This window comes from Macadamia integrifolia, unplaced genomic scaffold, assembly GCF_013358625.1.
Source record: "Macadamia integrifolia cultivar HAES 741 unplaced genomic scaffold, SCU_Mint_v3 scaffold_22A, whole genome shotgun sequence".
Classification (NCBI taxonomy): Eukaryota; Viridiplantae; Streptophyta; class Magnoliopsida; order Proteales; family Proteaceae; genus Macadamia; species Macadamia integrifolia.
Genome location: NW_024870651.1, coordinates 51,567 through 58,793, shown reverse-complemented (window position 1 = coordinate 58,793; position 7,227 = coordinate 51,567).

Below are 7,227 nucleotides of genomic sequence, written 5' to 3'. Positions count from 1 at the left end.
CAATTGCACTAGAGTATGGAACACGTGACATGTACTCCACCTCTTCATCTGTCTTAGGTGATAGAGCAGTTGAAAGTCTAAAATGAGATGCAAGAGGAGTAGTTACAGGTTTGGCATCTTTCCTGCCAAAACGATTCAATACCTTCTCAGTGTACTTTTGTTGAGATAGCCACAGCTTCCCTGCTTTTCTATCCCTCTTGATCTCCATACCAAGGATCTTCCTTGCTGCCCCCAAATCTTTCATCTCAAATTCAGAACTTAATTGTTCCTTCAACCTATTGATCTCATTCCTATCTTTTGCTGTAATCAACATATCATCAACATAAAATAACAAATATATGAATGAACCATTAGAGAGCTTTCTGAAATAAACACAACAGTCATATTGATACCTAGAGTATCCAAAACTAGCTATAACTGAATCAAACCTTTTATACCACTATCTAGGAGACTCTTTTAAATCATATAGGGACTTCTTCAACAAGCATACATGGTCCTCCTTACCTTCAATAACAAACCCTTCAGGTTGATGCATATAAATCTGTTCTTCTAGTTCACCATGCAAGAATGTTATTTTCACATCAAGTTGTTCCAACTCCAAATCATGCATAGCAACTAAAGCAAGTAGGACACGAATAGAACTATGCTTAATAAAAGGTGAGAAAATATCATTAAAATCAATTCCTTGTATCTGACTGTAGCCCTTTGCAACCAAACGTGCCTTGTACCTAGCATCTTCAACACTTGAGGCAGATTCCTTCTTCTTGAAGACCCATTTGCAACCAACAATTTTTTTCTCTGTTCTCGGCTTCACAAGCTCCCAAGTCTGATTTTTATGAAGAGATTCCATCTCCTCATTCATGGCAATCAACCATTTTGTAGAATCAATTGAAGCAACAACTTCAGAATATGTTGCAGGCTCACTATTTTCAATTGTATCTGCAACAGACAATGCATAAGCAACAAATTTAGCATGCCCATACTTTTGTGGTTGTCTAATATTCCTCCTTGGTCTATCCTTGGCAATGTTGTACCGCTCTTCTTCTTGATTCTCTTAAGCATCATCACCTTTAGTAAAAGTAGGCAACTGGACTAAAGTAGATTGTGCTTTGTTTGAAGATGAACCACCAAATTTAAACTCCACCTTCTCTCTAGATTTTTCTTGACCTTCATCACAATGAATATGAGCTTCTTTCTTAGGATGCAACATAGCAGATTCATCAAAAGTAACATCTCTACTAATAAGAAATTTTAGAGATTTTGGATCAGGACACTACAACCTATATCCTTTCACTCCAGATCCATACCCAAGAAAAATGCATTTCTTAGCCCTAGATTCCAACTTCCCTTCATTTACATGTGCATAAGCAGGACATCCAAATACTTTTAAATTTGAGTAGTATACAGGTTTACCTGACCAAACTTCTTCTGGAGTCTTGCACTCAATAGCTGTGCAAGGAGATCTGTTCACCAACAAGGTTGCTGTGTTAACTGCTTCTGCCCAGAACTCCTTGCCCAATCCTACATTTCATAACATACACCTCGCCTTTTCTAATAAGGTTCTATTCATACGCTCTGCCAATCCATTCTACTGGGGTGTTTTAACGACTGTATGGTGTCTTGTAATACCTTCATTTTTGCAGAACTCATTAAAGTCACCTTCACAAAACTCTAGGCCATTATCGGTTCTCAACATTTTAATTTGTTTTCCGGTCTGCTTCTCAAGCAAATTCTTCCACTATTTGAAAGTGAAAAATACTTCATTTTTGTGCTTCAAGAAATAGACCCAAACCTTCATAGAGAAATCATCAATGAAAGTAAGTAAGTATCTTGCATCAGTCCCCTTTGAAGCAACCCTGGAGGGCCCCCATAGGTCTGAATGAATGTAGTCCAAAGTTCCCTTGGTCCTGTGAATAGCAGTACTGAAACTAACTCTTTTCTGCTTCCCAAACACACAATGCTCACAGAACTCCATTGCTCCTGTACTCTGACCACACAATAAGCCCCTTTTACTTAATGATGTCATCCCTCTTTCACTCATATGGCCTAACCTCATGTGCCATAAATTTGTGACATCTGATTCAGACATAGATGATGAAACTGTTGCAACAGACCCAGTGACTATAGTACCCTGCAACACATACAAACTGCCAACCTTGATTCCTTTCATCAATAGGAGAACACCCTTGTTGATCTTCATGACTCCACCTTCAGCTGTATACTTACACCCATTTGAATCAAGAGTGCATAAACTGATGAGATTCTTCTTCAAATCAGGGACATGCCTGACATAGGACAAGGTTCTGACAATGCCATCATACATCTTGATATTGATTGTTCTCATTCCAATAGTCTTATAAGAAGCATTATTTTCCATCAACATAACTCCACCTCGAACTGATTCGTATGTGGAGAACCATTCACGATTGGGACACATATGGTAGGAACAACCAGAGTCAAGAATTCGATCATCCTGTGATCTAACTTTATCATCAGTCACCAAAAGCATATCAGACTCACTCTCATCTTCAGCAATACTAGCTTCTGCAGAATCATCTCTTTTCTGTTGATTTTAGGCACCACCACCTGCCTTCTACTTATTTAAAAGTTTATAGCATTCATATTTAATATGTCCCTTTTTCTTACAGTAATTGCAGGTTAAATTCTTGTGGTTAGATTTTGATCTAGCCTTCTTTTTGTCACCATCTGAACCTCTTTCATTCGTTTTCCCTCTAGCCACCAAACCAACACCATCAGATTTATTGGTAGATGTCAACTCATCATCAATCTTTTGCTTGCTTTGCAGATTCGTTTTGACATCCTCAATAGAGATTGTCTCTCTACCATAAATCATGGTATTCCTAAAATGCTTATGAGATGGAGGCAGAGAACATAACAATAATAGGGCCAAATCTTCATCGTCTATTTTAACATCTATCATTTTCAAATCAGTAACAATAGAATTGAACTCAGATATGTGGGATTTAATAGAAGTACCTTCACCCATATGAAGGGTATATAGTTGTTGCTTCAATCTCAACCTATTGGTGAGGGATTTGGTGAGGTAGAGGTTCTCTAATTTCACCCATAACTCTGCAGCCGCTTTCTCTGAGAGAACTTCCTGTAGAATTTCATTCGAAAGACACAACTGAATAGCTAAAAGGGCTTTATCATCCAAATCGTTCCAATCATCATCGGACATAGTTGCAGGTTTCTTCACCTTCCTAAATAGGGTTTTCTTCAAACCCTACTGCGTGAGAATAGCCATCTTTCGAACCTACCATAAACTAAAACTGATGTTACCGTCGAACCTATCAATATTGTATTTCGTTGAAGCCATGGATCGAAGTAACCCAGAGCTTTGATACCAGTTTGTAAGATCTAATATCAAGAAACACGAATAATAAAGAGACAATAGATTCGTACGACACAGAGATTTAACAAGGTTCACATACCAGGGTGGTGTGCTACGTCCTCGGGCGAAGAAGAAGATGATTCACTATATAGAAGAGAAATTACACCCTAGCAACAACGAGGAAAAACTCGTCCTGAAACCCTAGCTGCGTGAAAACCCTGGAATACAATGACTTTCTCAACAAGCAACAGTACACTATATATACTCCAAAATCGTGGGTTGACCCATCGGGTCATGGTCGATTCGGTCGAACCATACGCCCCCGCACTCCCATATCGGCCCAACCCCTCTGCTTCCATCATAGATCTTAGAAAAATTCTCATTCGGGTCGCCACCAAAATATGTCGGATCAATCTTCAAAATGGGTCAAGAATTCGAGACAAACTTAACATAAAGTCAGGCTTCCAATGCTGGAAGCAGATTAGTTGATCTCCAATCTTCATAGGGGATCGTCGCCAAACAGTAGCTTTATCCCCTTCACATTGAAACTGAAAGGTGACAAACCCCTTACCTAGAGGATGCATGATCACCCCTTTACTCAGATTCCACTTCTCCGCAGCCTCAAGACATAAGGTATCCAATGAGATTAGCCTGAAATTTACTCTTCCTATAAGAGCAAATCTGAAAGCTTGTCTCTTTGATTCAGTCATTTTGTGGAATCATGATCCTTCTGATATTGCCTGCTTGAATAGGTTATGGGAGAGAATCCATCGCCTGCCAGGATGCATTGCCTACAGCTTTAGCATACGAACTTTTGGGACCAGAGCCCCCTTCTCCATTAACGATAGGAACAGGCAGCATGGGACTTCGATCCAGATTTTCACCAGCCCCTCCATCATTCTCCATCTCATCACCAACATCTCTTCCATCGACCTCACCACTTGCACCTACCATCGTACCTCCTCCTTTCATCTCTCTTCATCAACCTCTCTAATCGTTTGTAGCCCATGAATCCATTTTCAATCATAAAAAGCACTGAACCATTTGGTTTTTGGAGAGGGGGAAAATGTATTTTTACTCTCTGTGTTTAATTACGGCTATATGTTTGTTGTATTTTTTAACCCAATATTGTGTTTGGGTTTGAGCTATAAATGACTTAGAAAACCCAAAATTGGTTAAATTCCTTTTGATTGTTTTTGGAAGATGAGTCTAGTTTGACCTGGTGAAAACTGAGATTATTTTGACTTTCGGGTAAGGGTGTTAAAGCAATGTTAGTGCATGGTGGTCAATTTGTGGATAGAAAAAGGGTTCTGTCAGCACAATGAGTAAGGATTTAAATTGAAGGACCTTAGAAACGAAATCTGGAGATGAGATCTTATTATGATTTAAATTGTATTAAGTTCAGGTTTACATTGAGAAAGCTAATATATTTTTGAGTTCAGTGAGGATGAAAAATGGTGGTTTGATCATACTGCTGTTAGAATTGTACAATTTCTGTTGGTTTGTGTTCTGATGTATATTACAATATCCAAACTTATATTAAGGATATTTTTGGTATAGTAGTGTGGCTTTGAGTCTAGTTTCACCCCTAAAAAATTGAGTCTTTTGGTTTTCTTATGAGGGAGAAAAGGCACTGTTAGTGCACTGTGGTCAATTTGTTTTGGCAGAAATAGGTACTGTTAGTACCCTCATTTGGGCTTGGTTTTGAAGGGCCCTATAGGCCTATTATGGAGATGGATTCTCTAATGATTTGTGAGATTTTAAGTCTAGTTTAGTAATATTTAAGTTTCATTTTAAGTGGAGGCTTGTGTTAGAAGTTATGGCATTAGGAAGGTATTGTGTGCAGAGAGTGGACAGAATTTGAAAAATGCTAATGTGATGTGGTAGGTGAGCATATCTAGGAAATGTACATGATATGGGAGAGAAACTAGAGACTTGGTAAAAATGTGATCCTATCTAAGTACCAAGGTGAGTTAAATTCATAGATTTTACATGGTTGATATGCCTCTTATACTTGTTAAGTGAGTTAACCATAAAGTTTCTCATTTTAAGATTTTATGTGGTTGTTTATGATGCTTTGCAAATAATATGATTTTGTTTCATATTTTACTATGAGTGACATGCCATGTACGTATCAGAATGCACATGAATGTGAGATGTGCCATGACAATTTATGATTGAATAATTGGACATAAGGTCCCAGACCTAGACTATTGGTAATCAGAGCTAGAACCCAAACTGCATCCTTTCCAGGCAAGGGGTTCTGTGCTGGATGAGAACATCATAATAGAATTGAAGATAAAACCTCCCATAGGGGAGTGCACTATCCTTCAAACAGAATTGAAGATAAGACCTCTCATAAAGTAGCACATTATCTTCAAAAACCGGATCAAGACCTTCCATGGGGGTGCTCTCAGGATCCCAGCCCCAGTCCGGTTTGGTTAGCCAGGGTAAAGGAAAAATGACTCTTGGTGGTGTTCAGCCGGGTAATGCAAGAATTGGAAGTTGTCAGATCAATGAAGTGTTCCTCACTTTTATCGGACGTGCACATTCCATAGAACCTTAAAGGACTTGCATTGAAGTACTTGATTTCGAGCATATTTTATAAAATATTTATATGTATAAGTTGTGCTTATTGATGCATGTATTATCTATATTTGTCTCACTAAGCTGTCAAGCTCACCCATTTATTATAAATGATTTTCATACAGAAGATGAGACTTGTTAGTGCATAAGACTGCATAGGTGACCACAAGCAACAAGAGGCTGATTATGATGATTTAGATTTTATTTTTAGATTTGAATATTGGGCAATAGAATAAGTCGATACTTAAATTTGGACTTAATGGATTAGATGTATCACATTTTGATTTGAATGATATTATTTTTCATTTATATCAGCTCTTATGTTTGATTAATAAATATGTAATAATTATTTAGGTCTACCACCAGATATTGATGGGTGACATAGTTACCCTCAAATTTATGATATGTTTTCTGATGAATCTTCCGTGTAGTTAGAAAATGAATCATACCTGTATTTGAAAAAAAAAAAAGTTAAGAAACCAAACGTGAGATCACCGCCCATGAGGGTGGGACTCTTTCCCATATTCTGGATTTTGGCTGTCATATAAGAGGGGGTGAATTGGGTGTGAGACTTTTCTCTACCAATGAAACAATCTCACAGTTTTGAGAGATCACTTGTTCAATCAACCTCAAATGTTATGAACAATACCTTGAGTGATCAAACTCCTCCATGATCACCCTCTAGTACCTAAGATGATTAAGATAATCACCTCATTGATGTGAAGATTGTATATCTTTCATATAGTTTTACCATTGTACTTGCAAGTAATCATGTTCACTTAAATATATGAAGAAATTAGTGAAACTAGTTATAGCAAAGGTAAGCATTTAAATGTTAGTAATGCAAGCAAAGGTCTGAAAGGTAGTAAAGCTCTTCACAAGAAGGAGCTAGAGCCAGTGAAAGACACAATCGATTTATAAAGGTTTAGATCCTCCTCAATCCTACATCCTCTCCCATAGTGAACATGGAATTATTCACTACTTTATTCTTTTCCCAAATAAGAATTAAGCATTTATACTAATTAATCGCAGTCCTTCGAATTGGGACCCAGATCTCCTACGACTAAGGATTTTGTCCAACATACCTATAGTCCCTCGAGTTGTGCACTCAGGTCCTTGATCAAGGATTTCCATTTTAGCTCAGTGGAGAATGATTTCTACCCAAGCCCACTAGCTAAGGATTTCCTTTGTACACAAATTACGACCTATAAGAAACCTCCATACTCACGTCCAAATGCAACATATGACTTTTGTCTTCAAGTCTGATTACTGCTACTTTACAGCTC